This window comes from Carassius auratus, chromosome 34 (genome assembly GCF_003368295.1).
Source record: "Carassius auratus strain Wakin chromosome 34, ASM336829v1, whole genome shotgun sequence".
Classification (NCBI taxonomy): Eukaryota; Metazoa; Chordata; class Actinopteri; order Cypriniformes; family Cyprinidae; genus Carassius; species Carassius auratus.
This window is the reverse complement of record NC_039276.1, coordinates 5,783,877-5,802,273: the sequence shown is the minus strand read 5'-3', so window position 1 is coordinate 5,802,273 and position 18,397 is coordinate 5,783,877. Positions and strand designations below refer to the sequence as shown.

Below are 18,397 nucleotides of genomic sequence, written 5' to 3'. Positions count from 1 at the left end.
AATACATACTAATGTCACACAGGGAGGGGACACAGGTCTCATCCAGTTTTCAACCCTCATTAAGAATCTTATAGAGTAAGTGTGTATTCACTATTTTACAGATGTTACTTTAATTTGATTTAATTACTGTATTGTAAAATATGTGTACTATGTGGTAATTGTGTTTTTTATTTTTCAATAATGTTAATAATGTACTTTATCATGGAAAACAGAGACTGATGTTGACATGTTCCACAGGCTCTTTCTTAGATTGCTGCACACACAGGAACCTGGACCACAGCTAAGACCGAGTGATGCACACACTCCCATAAGTCTCTTCAAATGTGTTTTTTTTCTTCAGAGCACATAGACATCATACACTGGAAATGCCAGGTATGTGATGTTCATTATATATTTCAACATTACATACACTACCAGTCAAAAGTGTTTGAACAGTAAGATGTATTTAGGTTTTTGTAAAGAATTTATCTTCTGCTCAACAAGTCTGCATTTATTTGATCCAAAATACAGCTAAAGCAGTAATATTGTAAATTATTTTTACTATTTAAAATAACTGCTTTCTATTTGAATATATTTAAAATTTAATTTATTGCTGTGATCAAAGCTAAATTTTCAGCATCATTACTCCAGTCTTACTCCAAGTATAACAATATGTGTCACAGTGTGATAATCATGCACACTGATCACGGTGTTAAAAGTTATTCCTTCTCCTCCTCTATATGCATCATTTCTGCCTGCTTAGCATCATTGCACCTTTCAGAATCCCTTCCCATGTAGCCTGCACCTCTGTCCGTCCTGCAGTGGAGCATGCAGCGTTATTCTGCTAGGTTAAGTGCGGCACAATCTTATTACTCTAATGTCGGTTGCAGTCTTAAATCACACTTATTGAGTAAGTGTGCCCGTTTGTCTGTCCTTCAGAAGGGAAGCCGCTCCGCTCTGCTCTCTGACTAATTATTCCAACTGGATATGAGCAATTGCACTTATTGGCTAGGGCATGGCACCGGCTGCCTGCGCTCCCATTCGTTGCCAGTGAAGTCTGTGTGCGATTGGGTCCTGGAAAGGAGTGGGAGGGGCATTCTCTCTTTCCTCCCTGTGCTGGAGAGTGTGTGGATGTAAGCACTCTTTTCTCTCCTATTATCTGAGTGGCTGCAGGTACTGGTGTCTGCCTCTATGCCTCTGTGCCAGAGGGATAAAGAGGGAAAGAAAGAGGACTAGTGCTTCACATCCCCCCTTTGGCCTCCCCGTCTCCCTGCTCCCTGCCACTCCATCCTTCCTTCCTCCCTCCCGGACCACCCGTCAGCGGCTGGATCAACCCGCCCGGACCCTCCTCCCACAACCCCTTTGACTATCCTCACTTCACCATCCTGTCTTGTGAATTGTGTGCAGGTAAGCCAGCACCTAAATGTGACTTTGTTGTGCTTTTCCCCCGCTTCTCTACACTCTTTTCCTCTTTGAATGTCATTTTGTTTCTCACACACACTCTTTTTCACACACCCTCCCTCACTCGCTTTAGCTTTCAAGTTTTCCCCTCTGGCAGTTCCTCTCAGAGGAAAGCGTGCAGAGAGAGATGAGGGATTAGAATCTGTGAGGTCACTGTTTTCGAGCCCAAACTCAGTTCACACAGAGTGCTTACCACTTCCTCTATCTAAGACTTTATCTGAAGTGATGTATTGCCCACCGGCTATGGATACGCTGGAAAACTGATGCTCCGCGCCACGAACCGAGTGTGTACTTTAGCTTGACATGATTCCTCTGTGTTGTCCTTGACCCCTGCAGCAGTTTATTTTCTGTGTTTTAAAATTGTTTAATGCTGCGGTGTTTTGAGGAAATTTACAGATGATTTTGTGCTTCTAGGATTACCAATGTCATGATGTTACTACTGAACTAAACAAGGTATTCATGGTTAATTCAAACATTTAATATGACCAGAAACATAATTCACGCACAATGCAAGTTCTTGTATTTTTTGCATAATTGTTTTTATTTTTGAAAAATGAAAAAGTATTTACAACAGGCCAGGGCCACATACTTAAGCCTAATTGTTGTAAGTTTGTGGTGCTGTTCTAAATGCTTTGAAGCTTATAAAAATACATAACACTGTTAAAAATGCTCAACGTTTTTTGTTTTTTTTTCACCAGTAGCCCCTTTTTTTCAAATTTTTCTTGAAAAGTGTAAACTTTGCACTTTTAACATGGCTCATCTACAGTTTTTGGCAGCTAATTTGTTGAGCCAATCAAAAGTCTGAGGAACCATTTATGAGCATTCAGTGTTCGCTCAAATCACATTAGTCAGAACAAATTATATTGTATAACAAAATATTTAAAAAAATATATAGCAAGTTGCTCTACTTCTACAAAATGAAGAATGCATATCATATTTTTTTTACTTCAGTGAATATATGAAGGTGCTGTAAATGGAATTGTTAAATATTAATAATTGTGCAAAACAATGGTATTTTGTACATGCAGCGTAGCTAGTTTTATTGTAAATCTAAAATAATTTGATACATTTTAACACATTTACCATCAACTACAGATACTGAATCAATTGTCCTCCAATTTTTTTCACACACCAAACTTAAAAATTCAATAGTAGTAATTAACCTTAGCTAAAAATAACAATTAAAAGCATAATTCCCGCCAACATTAATATTCCATCATCATTTACTCAACTTCACATTATTTCAAACCTGTATTCTATATATTCAAACCATATCTAAGTGTTTTTTTTTTTCCCATACAATGGAAGTCGATGGTAAACAAAACTGTTTGCTTAGCAATATTTTTCAAAGTGTCTTCTTTTGTGCTTCACAGAAGAAACTCAAATAAATGACAGAATTTTCAGTTTTCAATGTCTATAAGATTCTCTTATAAGAAATATTTGCTCTGTTGTTGACCTGAAAGAGAAAACTTACCATAAAAGTTTGGACTTGCATTCCAGGATTCATTGACGTGTGAAATCGAGTAGCTAGAATCATTGGTGTTAATATACTTGCATAGAGTATATTTTAGATTTGAATCTACAGAGTGCAGCAGACAAAAAACTGCTGTTCAGTGCTTTGATGTGAACGGGTGCTGTGTGAGACTGAAGTGGTGCAAACATCAATATCGGCCCATGGTTTGAAAGATCTTGAACTTGTCTCCAGCACTTTAGCAGATGGCCAATAGTAAAGAAATTTCCAATCGATCTAATTATCAGCATTACATTCTCAATGCTTGCTCTTTTTACAAGCACATTATACCTGTATACAGTATATTCTCTTTAATAAGCAATTTTGAAATGTAGAGCAGAATTTTCTGGTGTTATTGAAAGTGATGGATAGGTAAGTGAATTCAGAGAAGAACAGGTGTCTTAATTAACACCATGATTCCTTTTCTGCCTTGCTGGCCTATTTCCAACTGTGGAACAAAGAAGGATTGATTGTTCAAACAATAAACGGATCTTCAACTAACACAGACAGAATTGCAGGAATGAAAAATGTTTCCTTACTTCATTGAACGTAGCATTGATCTGTTTAGTTATATAGCATCTTGTGTCCCGCCAATCATTTGAAAGTGGATTTCATCAAAAGTCTTCAGATGCAAACAGCAGATCTCATGCTAATCGCGACATTCATTCAACCTCCCCCTTTTTTATTATTAAACTATCATAACTTTCTGCATTTTAAAAGGACGTTCAATGGCGCTGCACAGTGACTTTTAGCTGCCCCTCGTGTTTACTCTAAAACAACTCAGTGGTTTCATATTGCTGATTTTATATTGTTTCTAAACCATTGCACAAATAGCGGCACCCCTTGAGAAGTAATACGTGCCTTAATGCTTGACTTCTAAAGAACTTTTGACTTTTAGATCTAGTAGGTTCTTGGATGTCGAAGTTGTTTCACAACAGTTTGAGTGTTTTGAAATGTTCCTGTCTTGCATTCCGGATTTGCATTTTAGCATGGTGTTTTTTGTTTGTTTGTTTTTTTAAACCTATTTGCTTGTGGACTTATATTGGAAAGCTGTGCTTATCACATAGCATGATTACAAATATAGGCAGATTCTTAAGCTAGAGTAAATTGGAAGTGTCATCGATGGGGATTTATATCTCCGAAACCACTTGAGATTAGTTTCAGTTGCATATTTACCTCACTGTATATTTTCATCATGGTGCACCAGATGCATGAAGTTTTAGGAAAAGCTTTTACTTGCCAGACAAGTTCAATTATATTCTCACTAACTAGACATTTTTTTTTTTCCGCTGACGCCCATGATCTCGAAGCAGCTGGTCTTTTTGTGCTTTGACTGTTTTTTTTTTTCTCCGGATCTCATGCTGTCCTGGCTTCCGAGTTGCTGGTTCGGCAGAGTTGCAGTATCAAAAGGCCTCTGCCATTCCCTGGGCTTCCTCTCCATCCCCTATGTGCCAGGAAGCCATGGGAGCCTGGATGTCACTTTGGACTGAGATCCAAACATGAATGTAAATGTAAATCATTTCAATGCTTTCTGCAACTAGAATAGGGATAGAAGCAAGCTCGTCTTTAGCTTCATTCAGAACATGAGCCGCTGTTATTTACTGCATTAAATTTCACTATAACTGATGCTTGGTGCTGACAGAGTTTTTTTTATTTTTACCCTCTCTTCATCCTCTCTTTAGTCTGCAGGTCTCTTCCACATGGGCGTATAGTAAGTACAAAACATCATAACTCATAAGCGAAAGTAAAGTGTTGCTGAGGGCTGAAATTGAATGCTACACCTTTTCAAAGTTAAGGATTGGAAAGAATTATGGCCTGTGAAATCCTGGGCTCTTTGTCTCTCTTTGCAAAGCCACTCTGCAGTGTAATTTAACCCGCCGGTGGGCCGTGAGATCAATCAGGACCCAGGAAGCTGAGGGGGGATGGGGAAGGAGTGTGTTGAACCGGCCCTGGACCCTACGCTGCTGCCGTTCTTAATGCTCGACTGGCTGGTGCAGCTATTTTTGAATGTTTCCAGTGATGTAGTGGAGATGTTCTGGAAAAGGTTAGGGAAACATTGCAGGCTTGTTGGATTCGTAGATCTGTGGGTCATGTAAGCTTCTGATACGGCAGGCTGTTTGATTAAGTCAGGTCATCCTGTTGTTAATCTGTCAGTGATCCAACTTAATCAGTCATGGAGTCCAAGCTATACACCGAATGCACATAGTTAGCTGACCGTGTGCTGCTCTCTGTGCTTCTGTATAGCAGAGATAGAAATTCTAGTCTGAAACTGTGCTTGAGTTGCAAATTAATTGACTATACTGTATGCACGGTTACTTCCTGGTTTTAGCTGAGCCAGCTCGGGCATTTCCGGTCAACTGTCAAAACCAACTGTGCTATAAGGGGAGCACACTTTTATCGGTTTCTCTACATAATCCAATAACAATTTGAATAAATGTTTTGTTTGTCTAAGAGGACTATACATCCACGCATACAGTTTCAGGAAAGTCAAATGTGAGTGTAAGAAATTAAGTGAGTGAATTCGATAAACTGTGTCGCGAGTCATTGCAATGATTGAGAGTGATAAAGCAACAGATGCAACAAAACATCTAACGAGCCGATGTCAACAGAGCTGTGCATAAAGTGATTCAACCTAAAATCAGAGTAGCAAAACAACAGCAGCAACACATATGTTGGCTGAATATATTTAGCAGCTTCTACACTTAAAGATAAAACTTAATGTAGTTTTTAAATTATATAAAAAAAAGATCAATATTTAATGCATTATTATTAAAATTTTAAATCAATCGTAAATAATTAACTTATTTAATTTATAGTTAACTATTTAAGTAGTTAAATAATTTACCTTCTTACGTTGGTGTCTGGGCTTATTATTATTTTTAAATGGCATAAAACTATGTGACTTCCTGCACTTGTTATACTTTATACTTTAGTACAGTAAAAGTACTAAAATTGTTATAATAGGCATTTCATAATAAATCCAAAAGCAAGGCTGCTGAGCAAATGATCTGTTATCATCTCCTCCTTATAATTGGCATTTTAAAAGTCTTTGTTTTCCAACAGGAGACATTTTTTGGAAAAAATTTCCATGTCATTTTATGAATGAAAAGTTAAACTTTAAATTGATTTTTACTACAGAGCTGTATAAGCTGTAAAATAATATAAGTGTTTTAAAATGTATTAATGACTATGAAGGTAAGAATACCATTTCTCACGTTTATGAGAAAGCATCCCTTGCTAGCTAACATTAGCTTAAAAAGTTACGATAGTGTTTAGTTTTCAGCATTTAAATGTACAAAATTAATGTCTATTTGCTATCCTGGGATTACCAGGCTCTGCATATAAAATGATATGTTGATAAATAACATAACAGTGTATGTTAATGCTGCTGTCATTATTTACTGTGTTGCAGTTTCTGACAAGAATGGGGCATGCAAAGTAAAGGTTTCTGTGAGGGTCTCATGAGTCTCTACCTAAATCGATACCACAATTTAAAATCACAATCACAATCACACTTCACCGGAAGTGCACAAGCTGGCTTATCTTTATTTGGAAGTTCTAAAGAACGTTCCATGCATATGTTTAATTGGCTTGAGATTGCATTTAGATGCAGACAATCAACTTGAATTTGATTCCAAATACAAAATCCTGGACTCAACAACAAGGTTTTTTTTTTTTTTTTTTTTTTTTTTTTTTTGCTGACCTACAACACCCCCTTTTTTTGTGAATATTTTCAAGAAAATTTATATATATTTTTTTGACTATTAAGTTTATATATATATATATATATATATATATATATATATATATATATATATATATATATATATATATATATATATATATATATATATATATATATATATATATATATATTTGTTTGTTTCAAGTGATGTAGTGGATATGTTCTGGAATTATTTAAGGAAATATTGCTTTCCTAAATTCACAAATCCATGGGTCTCTGAGTCTTAATACTAAACATAGACATCTGACTTGAGGTTTAAATTGAAATTACTAAATACAAATCTCTAGAAATTTTAGCAATATATTTTTATATTTGCTAGAATGTATTATTATTAATAAATAATAATATTATCGTTTTATTATTTTTGTTGTTAAAATAATTATGAACAAAGGAACATTATTTTATTAAATATTACACATTTTATTATGCTTAGTTACATTTAATTTAATAAAATCGTATAACATTGGATTATTTTTTATTTTATTATTAGAACTTGTTTTTAAGTAATTATAAGAACAAAAGAAATACCTCCTTTCGACAAGTGCAGTCTGCTCTGATTGGCCAACTGACCCAGTGCATTGTGACCAAACACCGCAAGCACTCGTTGGAAATGTAATGCCCCTTTCCATAAAACGCAAGCTTCATCTTTCTAAATAAATGTAAAGACAGTCAATAATGTCCATCAGTTCAAGCCCAGATGGGGAACAGAGTCGTGTGACAGACACAATGATGAAGCTCGTATGTGTTTGCAGTTCACAAGCCACAGACCGTTAAGACAGGTGATTCCACTGTGTGACCATCTCGCTCTCTCTCTTTATGGACAACATAACAGTTGTCCATAAAATGTGTTGCTGTTCTGTTGTAACTAATCTTAAAGATTCCAAAATGGCGACATCTGAGCGGCATTCCGCAAATATTTCCACATAGTGATGTAGACATGTGGAGGGCTTGTTAGAACGAGGGGTTTTAGCGGGGCATGGCAGAGTCTTAACTTTGATAAAGAATATCTCTTTGGATTTGAGACTTTAGTCTTTGCAACTTTATAGATCTTCTTCATGCACCAAGAGCTTGTAACACTTCAAAGAGAAAGAAAAAACTGAAATCGCATCGTATGACCCCTTTAATGTTACAGCAGTCCATCCTTTTTGATCCCAAAAATGTATTCAATTGATTGTTCTTTAACAAGGTTTATAATACGAACCTGTAGTTTAGAGAATCCTCTGCTTGACTCTTCTTCAGAGACCTGAAAAACACATACTGTACTTGAAAACGGTTGTCTTGAGGCTTGGTTTAGACTTTAAATTGAACAACATAATAAAAATTAAATGTTTTTCAACTTAGGTTTATTAAACAAACTTGTATTGCATATGTGAATAGAGACGTGAATATGCAAAATTGCTTGCCCTTCAGAAAGGCTGACAAAACAAACCTGTAGTAGAAACCTGTTCTAAAAAGATATTTGAGACTCGACTTGCAATTCCCCTCAAAGACTTGAAATTAGACTTGGACTTTACGTCAGAGACTTTAGAAGATGTCTGCAATATGGTGTCTGTGCATTGCAAGGAATATTATATGTCAGGATAAATCTTAAAGAGACTTTGAAGCCTGTCTTATAGCCCTGTCTTGGCAGCGAGGCTTGATCTCAGCGTTTTTGTTTGATTAAAAGCGCCCAGGAGTTTGTAGCACACGGTAGGTGCAAGAGAAGGGCTGACAGCTTAACCACTGATTATTCAAGCCTCTTAGGCTAAGCCATGGCACTCCAGTGATGAACGCCTTCTCCACTTCACATTCTTGCTCCCTTGCTTTTTTTTTTACATTGCTTTCTTACTCCCTCTCTCCCTCTCTCTCTCTTCCTCTCTTCCTTTCTCACTGAGCAGTGGGATCAGTAACAGAGTGATTCATGCAGTGCCGAGGCTTTATTTAGACATAATCCGCTGAGTGTCACTATGGCACGAGGCTTTGGTCAGGTTCTCCTACCATGCTCCTGCCTTTCTTCGTACCCAACCCCCGACAAGATGGGAGTGTGTCAGCGGGTCACATGGTGTGACGCAAGGAGACACCCAACCATGAATGATGCAGCATTTTCTCAGTGGCCTCGGCCCTGTTATCAGATGGAGAGTGATCGGCAGCGTTGTGAGGAGGAGAGAGAGGAAGGCCGCTTCGTTCATATGCGTTCTAATAAAATCTAGAGCGGCTGGAGCTTTTAGTAAAAGCTCTGCCTCATGTTCGGTGTCCTCCCACCTGTGCCCTGGCAAGGCCTATGATCTAGAGTGTTGTGACCGCAGAGATGGGCAGATTGAACCCAGCGGGGCTGGGTGTGAGGAAAAAGGTCTGACCTGCTGCTTGAAAAGTCTTTTTTAGCAACCAAAATGGACTCCTGAGTGACATTTACCACCTTAAACCTGTAAACACTGGCCTTGTTTTGACTGTGGGTTCAACTTGGGTCTTTTCTTGTTTTCATCTGCTCAGGAAAGCTCTTGGCTCGCCCCTCTCTATAACAAATATGCATGCCTGACACACTTTCCTGAGCCAATGCCGTTCACTCTTGAGAAGCATCTGCGCAGCTAAGTCAGCAGTAACGGTGCTGTGTTCTAGGGATGCACAGATTGAGGAAAGATGCACAACTTTTCTTTCAACTCTGTGCAGTCTACTGTATGAAAATCTGAAAATCTGAATTCTGAGTCCTTATATTTGCCCTCAGGAGGATTTGCCTGATATATATAAAATATTCACAGTATTATTTTGCTGGCAATATTATGTTAATTTCACTAAAACGGATTGTGATTTTTTTTTAATGCCCATCTAGTTACCTAAAGACTGCATCATTTGACTAGTTTGACAATGTTTCAGTGACTGTGATGTTTAAATAGATTGTTTCATTTGGACATCAGCATGATGCGAGTCTGTTGAAACTGTGTTACACTGTATAGATTCAAAGATTCTACATACAAATACATTTAAAACCATGTTTTTCTATTATCCCTCCTGCAGTAACTTCATCAGTGTGCTGAACATTTATCTCAAGACTGTGGTGACAGCATGTGACCATATGTAATATCTTCTATGACGGGTAAAATGTGTAGTTTTTATGAAATAATATGTGTTGTTTTTTTTTAACAAGAAAATATGTAATTTTAAAGAGAAAAGGATATCGTTTAAATGACATATCTCGTTATTACGAGAAAAGATGTAGTTTTAATTGGGTGGAAAAAAAATATGTTTGTGGATCACCAATGAATCGCCTTTAAAAATAGACAAAAATACACAAAAAAATGCTAAGATTGTATACAATTATTACAATCTAAAATATATTTACCAAAAAATCTTACCCCAAACTTTTGAATGGTAGTGTAAGTGTTAGTAAATAAATGAATAAATATCTTTTTTTAGATGTTATATTTCCCATACCATACAAAATGTATTTATTATACATGCAAACATACACAAAAACACACCCTATTATTACTTTTATTGTTAAGTAGATTTCTCCTCTTATTTAAAAATATGAAGTTTTTTAATCTGCCAGTTTACCCATCAGTGAAGATGAATGCTGTGTACTTGATTTTGAGCATATGGTTTCTTTGTCTTGCCTGAAATGGTTAAACAAATTATTGTGGGTTAGCAAGTATTAAGGTAGGCATTATTCTTATTTTATGAATAAAGGCTTATATATCCGTATACCCTTACATACTGCATTGTCATTGTTAAGATCAGTGTAGAGCTAATATTTATTCTTTGCTGTGCTCCACAAAACTGTAGAAGACAAGTTGAAATATTAAGGAAAGGAGAAGACTGAAATGAAAATAGGGCCATATGATACTGTTGACACATTAAACACATATATTATCTGCAGTGCATGCGTTTTCTGTGTGATGACTGCTGGAAACATTTACTCGAACCAGATGAGCAGGATTCATGCAAAGAACAAGATCTTAAGTTAAAAGTGTAGCCAATACATAAGTATTTAAGTGTAATGTAATGTAATTAACAGGATCTATTTAATTTTTGACATTTTTTTAACAGCACATTATAAATTGAGACTCAATCTGGTTCCTGCAGGAAAAAACCTGAGCCGCAGATTAGTTAGATCTGTGATTTCTCCCACGAGGTCGAGGGATTTGATCTATCGGCTAATTCCCCTCAATCTTAACTCTATGAGAACTGTCTGGGACTTCACAACGCTATCCCTCACTTCAAGAAAACCTCAGCAGTGAAGGTAAAGCACATGATATCGCTATCTGTTCTTCTCTGGATGGGGGAGGTACAGCGCTGTGGAGATATTCAAATGTGCAGCGTGCCTTTGGATTTCTGCTGGAGCCTTTTTGTTGGATTAAGACTTTAAAGGAGAACCTCTCCAATCATAAAGGTGTGAAAGTGTCAAGCGTTTTGCCAAACATTTCTGCTCGTCTCCCTTCATGTCTATTTTAAAAGCTAATTTGCAGTCTTTCACATTTCTCTGTGTTAGCTATTCAAATGTATTCAGTTACAAGATCATACTGTACATGCAGACTTTACATATCTCGCGTATACAAAGTTTGGGGTCTTTTAAATGTTTTTTTTTTTTTTTTTTTTTATAAGTCTCTTATGCTCACTGATATAGTATTTATGTGATCAAAATACAGTATATCCTTTAATATTGTGAAATATTGTAATTTAAAATAAATACAGTAAAATAAATATTTTGAAATATTACTGCAATTTAAGATAACTTTTTTCTATTTTAATGTATTTATAATACAAAAAATCATAGATTCTTTGATGAACATAAAGTGCAAAAGATTCACATTTATCAGAAAGTATCAATATTATTATAATTTTGGGGGGACAATGTAAAAGTCTTTACGATCACTATTGATAAATTGAATGCCTCCTTGCTGAATGAAATTAATAATTTATAAAAAAAAAAAAAAAAAAAATACTGATAGCCATTGTATTTATGCACAGGCAAAGACATTTCCATTCACACTGTTTTCACACACATTCACGATAATGTTTTGATTTGATTTGATATTGTATGTATATTGTTGTGTTTAGTTATTCTGAATAGATCCATGTACTGTAGATATATGCAGTTAGTAGGTGTTTGGTTTAGGAAGTTTTAGCATCTCCATGTGGTCCTGTTCAGTATTGCAACTTGACTTCTCTAAAATGAAATATATATATATATATATATATATATATATATATATATATATATATATATATATATATATATATATATATATATATATATATATATATATTAGGGGTGTAACGATACGCGTATTCGTATTGAACCGTTCGGTACGACGCTTTCGGTTCGGTACGCGGTACGCATTATGTATACCGAACGGTTCGTTGGAGTAATTAATTATATTTGAAAAAAAAAAAAAAAAGAGAGAGAAAGAAATATAATGATATGCGTTCAACAAGGTAGCCCAATAACCCAAACAACGTAACAGGCAACGCCCCTGACACTCCCGAAGAAGAAAAAAACACCATCTTATATGTTTATGTTAGGCTACTCAGCAGGCGCTCGCTCACTCAGTACACGCTGAAGGCTCGTTGCAAAATAGCCAAAGCGTTTAACAGACTAGAAATGAGAAGATCCTCCAATAACCAACAGGTCTGGTGTTTGGGTGCACTTTGGATTCCCTTTAAGCTATAATGGTGATGGCAAGAGAGTGGTGGATAAATAAACAACGGTATGTCGCATCTGCAACATGACAGGGTACACCAGCGGGATTACAAAAAAAAAAAAAAAAAAAAACCAGCGGGAATATCTGGGATATATGCGTCAGTACTATCTGGGAAAAGACGAAAAAAAGGAGAAACATGCACGCAGCAAACTATCCCTGCAGCATTTAGAAACTATAGCTTACAGGGAATCCAACCCAAACACCAGACCTGTTGGTTATTTTAGGATCTTATATTTCTGGTCTGTTAAATGCATTAGACATTTTGCAACGAGCCTTCAGCGCGTGCTGAGTGAGCGAGCGCCTTAGGGGCCGTTCACATATCGTGCCTAAAAACGCATGGAAAACGCTAAGCGCGTCTTTCTCCTGAGGCGTCTGTCTTTGCTAAGCAACAATGACGTGCTCTCTCCATGAGACGCGGAAATTTCAGCGAAGGATAAATGGATTTGCAGCTCTAAAAATCGCTTGCAGTAGCTCTGCTACTGAATTTATTTCAAAATTGCAATCCATATACAACTATGATCAGCTGTTCCTTCATCTTGGCTGAGCTCTCAACGTTGTTACGGGAAAGGATGAAGCTGATTGGTTGGTTCTTGTCACTAACCGGCGGTGCGCTTGCGGCATTCTGAAAAGTTGAGATGTTTTTACATTTTGCTGTATCTAAAACGTATCGAACCGAACCGAACCGAACCGTGACATCAGTGTATCGTATCGAACCGAACCGTGAATTTTGTGAACCGTTACACCCCTAATATATATATATATATATATATATATTCTTTCCTATGTGCTCATGTGTGCTCCTTATATCATTTGGTTCTTTGGTGTCCTTTTGAAGTTTCTAAGTGTCCTTTTTTGGAAATACATCTCAATTTATCTTGTAAAAAGCTAGCAGAAAATACTGATTTCTGAGAATCACCCTTCAGTCTTTTGGTTAACTTTTTGCTGGATATTGCAAATGATGACAAAATAAACATTTGAAATAAGATAAATGATCTATGCTTAATTTCATGAAGTGTGTGATTAATCGTGTTTAATCACAGAAAAAGAGTGTGATTGATTAGATAATAAATATAATCTATTGACAGCCCTAATAAAGATACTGCAGTCTGAAATAACAACGGACACAGTTTTATCCAGCTGTATTTACTCAGTCCTGCATTTCAACAAAATGTGATTATTTTAAAAGGGGGGGGGGGGATTCTTTTCTATATTAGGGACATAATTTGGTGTCTTCCACACATAAATCCATCATATGGCTTCATGAAGCTTGTGATATATAGCATATGATTCTATCAGTGTATACTAGTTTTATTGAGCGTTATGGTTCTTTTTTGTGTCAGTTTTAGAGCTTGACAGCCCCCATTCACTTTCATTGTATGGAAAACCACAGAGTGAAAACAACATCACGCCAAACATCTGCTTTTATTTATTTCTTTATTTTTTGACATTAAAAAGAAAACAATACAGGTTTGAAACAGCACAAGGGTAGGTAAATTATTTGCTAGTTTTTGAATTATTCATTCAACAACTGAAGGCCCAAGTGATTTCAGTGTGTATGAAATGATGCCATATGGTTTTCAACAAAACAAGCATGTCAGTTTGTGTTGCTGCAATGATATAATAATCATCTGTAGTCAAATGCAGTAATATTGACGGAACGAGATGCACATTTAAGCATTCAGACTTTTCAGTTAAGCTCTCAATGATCAATAACCATAACAATGAACACAACAATAAGTAATGCTTTGCAGTGTGGGTGGCCACTTCCTTCATGCTCTGTGTTTTACAGCAGTATTTCATAACAGTCTTCTGCATGACTCTTGGCTTGAGTCCTTAACTTTGCCCTTTCACAGATTGTGCGAGCAACTTCAGAAGAACCCTACCCATATGTTAAGAACACACACACTGTGAAGGGTGTTATGGGACAACTGTCTCCCTCAGTCAAAGATAGGCAGGTGGAATAGGAGCTTCTGGGGGACTGAATCTTGTCTGAGGCTCAGCACAAACCCCAGTATACAAAAGCAATTCGGCACAAAAGGGGTCAAATAAAGGATATCTATGAAATGCCATTATCTCTCAATTAATGCCAAGGGCATAAAAATTATAATGGCTCGTCTGGGTAATATGCATGTGTCCAGATAGCCGATACAGCTATTGAAAATTGGCGCACAAGCCTTTTATCTCACTTGCATGTAGAGCACATTGAGAGGGACGGGGAAATGCTCTGTTTGTGTGACTGTGAGGATGGAATTGGCCATTTTCGTTATAAAAGATTATTTTTAACTTTGTTGGATTATTTTCTTACGTCACACAATGAAATGTCCATTAATTTGTTAATGTGTTGTAGTATTTACGCTACTAATGTAGAGTCTCTTATGCTCGCCAAATATATGAATACAATAAAACTAGTAATATTGTGAAATAGTATTACAATTTAAAATAATAATTTTCTTCTTTAATATATTTTATAGTTTTATTCATTCTTACCATGTTAAAGCTTAATTTTCAGCAGCGATCACTCCAGTTTTCGGTGTCATATGATCCTTCAAATGTAATCTTTCTAATATGATGATTTGCTGCTTAACGTCAATGCAGAAAAAAAGTTGTTTTGCTTAATATTGTTGTCGAAACAGTGATTTTTATTTATATTTTATATATATTTTTTTTCAGGATTCTTTGATGAATACAATTTTCAATATAACTGTGTATTTACTGACACTTTAAAAAAAAAATCTGACACTTTTAATGCTTCCTTGCTGAAAAAAATAAATAACAACAAAAAAATTATACTGTATACTGTGGTTTCAAAAATTAATGAATATTCTGTATTTATCTGCTTACTGAATTTTAGTATTATAGTATCATTGAAGCATTTAAATCATTACTTTAATATTCGCAAACTTTTCTCAGTTCTAGATTAGGCTGTCACACTTGTTAGTGTTTTGTTAGAGGCAGTCTCTCATGAATACATTTACACCTTAGTCTTGATGTCTTCAGAGATTTGGTAATTCGTCAAGACAGTTTTCTAATTAATTTCATGTTTCTATTTATTATGCTGAACAAAATGCGGCTAAAAGATCAAGACCTGTGAAAATATACTGGCATGTACCACCACGTTTGTGTCAGATATTAATAATAATCTCTTTTTAGCAAAATAATGAGCTTGCACTAGATTGCTGACATACTGTACATTGTCTGATACCATAAAACTCTGAATCAGGCTTGTAATTCGCTAGTAAACGGCTGCTTAGGAGAATTAAAAAATATATATAGCTGGTGTGTACTGTACATAGATTCAAACATTACAACAGAAACTACCGGTATATTGATAACTTTATTATCGGCTAGTTTCATATGTAGTAGAAAATGTAAGTACATCCAAGTTTATTTGCATACATACTGTATACTTGTGTAGGGCAATATACACTATCAAGCAAATCTCACCTGCTTGATTGTTTACATCATTGCAAAATGTAAACTTTATTATCGCCCAGCTCTTATAACCCAGTTTAGGCATGAAGATGTTAAGATATTTTATATATTAACATGATAATTTTCTTCAAAGTCGCTTTTAAACAATCCATATTGTGAAAAGCACTATACAAAAAAAAAAAAAAAAAAAAAAAAAAAAAACTTGACTTTGTATTCATTATGTACAGTAAGAAAAATATTTGAACACTGCACTTTTTTCTTGAATGTTACACAACTTGGCATGTTTAGATAATTTTTTAATAATAATAATAATAATAATAATAATAATAATAAAGTTACATTTTTTATCAGTGTTTCAGAAATTAATCCAGCATGAATTCATTTGGGGCTCCATTGTTTATCATTTACCCATACAGTAAGTCCTTTGTTTACTGAATTTTACAGTTAAAATACCTAGAAAGTCATTTGTGTGAACAGTAGCGATACTGTGTTCTAGATGCGTGACTCAAGGCAAGATTATGCAATAATATCTGCTTTTTGAACAGGTTTGTATTGCATAGAATGAAAAGAGGTGGCAAAGTTGTACAAGCTTGTGTTGATGAAATGCATTTAAAGGTCCCTACAGCATATAAGCTCTTTTGCTGGGTTTTTGTGTTTGAGTGACAGGCTCTCACAGCCCTTTCAGACTGTTTCTACACACAAGCAGTTCTCCTAACATTATGCTTACTGCTTCTTGACTTGTTTTGTTCCTGTGTAATCCCTCCGCATTTGGTCGGCTCCATTCGCCGTGCTCGGGCTGCTGAAACTGCAGCTCACTTTTAAACCTTGCTCAACATTTCAAACTGACTTTCAAAGCATCTTGTCATGAGAAAGCAAAACGCCAAACTCTCTCACACATCACACCCGCATTATTTTCACTGCTGGTCAAAAAAAAAAAAAAAAAAAAAAAAAAAAATGCTTTCATCAGTGTTTTCTTTATTGGAGGGTGGCATACAGTTTGCAACAATTTTAATATTTCTGGGATAATTTACACTTGATGTATAGTCCCAGTATCACAAAAAAGTGATTGATCAACTGAGTTGCTTTGTGTCAGCTAAATACTGTGATTGAAGTTTATCCAGTAATATATCAAAATAAAATCTAATTCACTGTCTATTTTTCTTCCTGTTTGACTCTGTATGGATTTTATGTTTTCATCTTTTTTATTCTAGTTTAAGTCAGGTGTGTCATCAGGGGGGAAGGTATGATGATGGGGGTCCGCTAAGTATTTCCACATTGGTGGGTCGAGATCCAAAAATCAGTCAAAGGTCTGTTTTGACTGTGTCACAGAGAGCAGGGAAATATAAGAATAATATAGATATTATAACATAATAAAAATTTTATCTTACAAATCAAACTATACAGATATATTTATATTTACAATATATTGATAATTCTATATTATTACATAGATATTTCATCATCGTCGTCATCATCATATATTTAATGTTGAATTGTACAAAATATTAAAATATTTGTATTATGTTCATATCTTAAAGGGGGGTGAAATGCTATTTCATGCATATTGAGTTTTTTACACTGTTAAAGAGTTGAATTCCCATGCTAAACATGGACAAAGTTTCAAAAATTAAGTTGTACGTTTGAAGGAGTATTTCTGTTCCAAAAATACTCCTTCCGGTTTGTCACAAGTTTCGGAAAGTTTTTTTCGAGTCTGGCTCTGTGTGACGTTAGATGGAGCGGAATTTCCTTATATGGGTCCTACGGACACGTCTGCCAGAAGAGCGCTCGCTCACGTAGAGCAGAGCACTGAGAGCACAGACGTTCACTAATCAGAGCGAGAGCGTCGCGAAATGTCACAAAAGGAGTGTGTTTTTGTTGCCAGGGCAAGACAACCCTGCACAGATTACCAAAGAAAAAACAGCATTAAGGGACCAGTGGATGGAGTTTATTTTTACAGAGCATCAACGGAGTTGTGCAAGTGTTTTTGTTTGTTCCCTGCATTTCGAAGATGCTTGTTTTACAAACAAGGCCCAGTTTGACGCCGGATTTGCACATCGTTTATTTCTTAAGGATGATGCAATCCCAACGAAAAAGGGTCACGATCGTGTGTTGGAACCGCATGCGGTGAGTACAACTGCTTAAAATATCTCTGCCTCCTTGTTTGTGCGTCCGCCTCCCATCGGAGACCCGGGTTCGAGCCCCGCTCGGAGCGAGTCGTTGCTGCTGCTGCTCTCGTTCAGTTTCAGCCTCGGGATCTGATTCTGGATCATAAATATACGCTGAATCTGACTGTTAACCATGGTTTGTTTTGGATGATGTTGTTTCCCTCACGGTCACAGCTTCCAAACGCTCTCAACGCAAAAGCTTACTCGCGCTCGTGTTAATTTAGGTCCGCCCACACGTCACGCCTCCAGTCGGTCGTGTTTTTCCGGGAAAAATTGGTAAAGACTATCTTTCTCTTATGAATATAATAAAACTAAAGACTTTTTGGAGTTATGAAGGATGCAGTACTACTCTATAGGTACTCAATATTAACAGGATATTGACTGAAAACGAGCATTTCACCCCCCCTTTAAAAACAATTTCTATATT

The 18,397-nt window shown here is 36.0% G+C and overlaps 1 protein-coding gene across 11 annotated transcripts in view; it reads left to right on the top strand.

Annotated features, from left to right (window-relative positions):
• The first annotated feature begins 976 nt into the window (after positions 1–976).
• The window catches only part of LOC113053703 (poly(rC)-binding protein 3), a 61,030-nt gene continuing 43,609 nt past the window's right edge, over positions 977–18,397 (top strand). For 2 of the 11 annotated variants that reach the window (XM_026218983.1, XM_026218982.1), the window contains exon 1: positions 977–1,386. The gene's annotated coding sequence lies outside the window, so the exon portion shown is untranslated. The remainder of the gene's footprint in view (positions 1,387–18,397) is intronic. The other 9 variants (XM_026218979.1, XM_026218977.1, XM_026218976.1 and 6 more) reach the window with 6 other exon arrangements.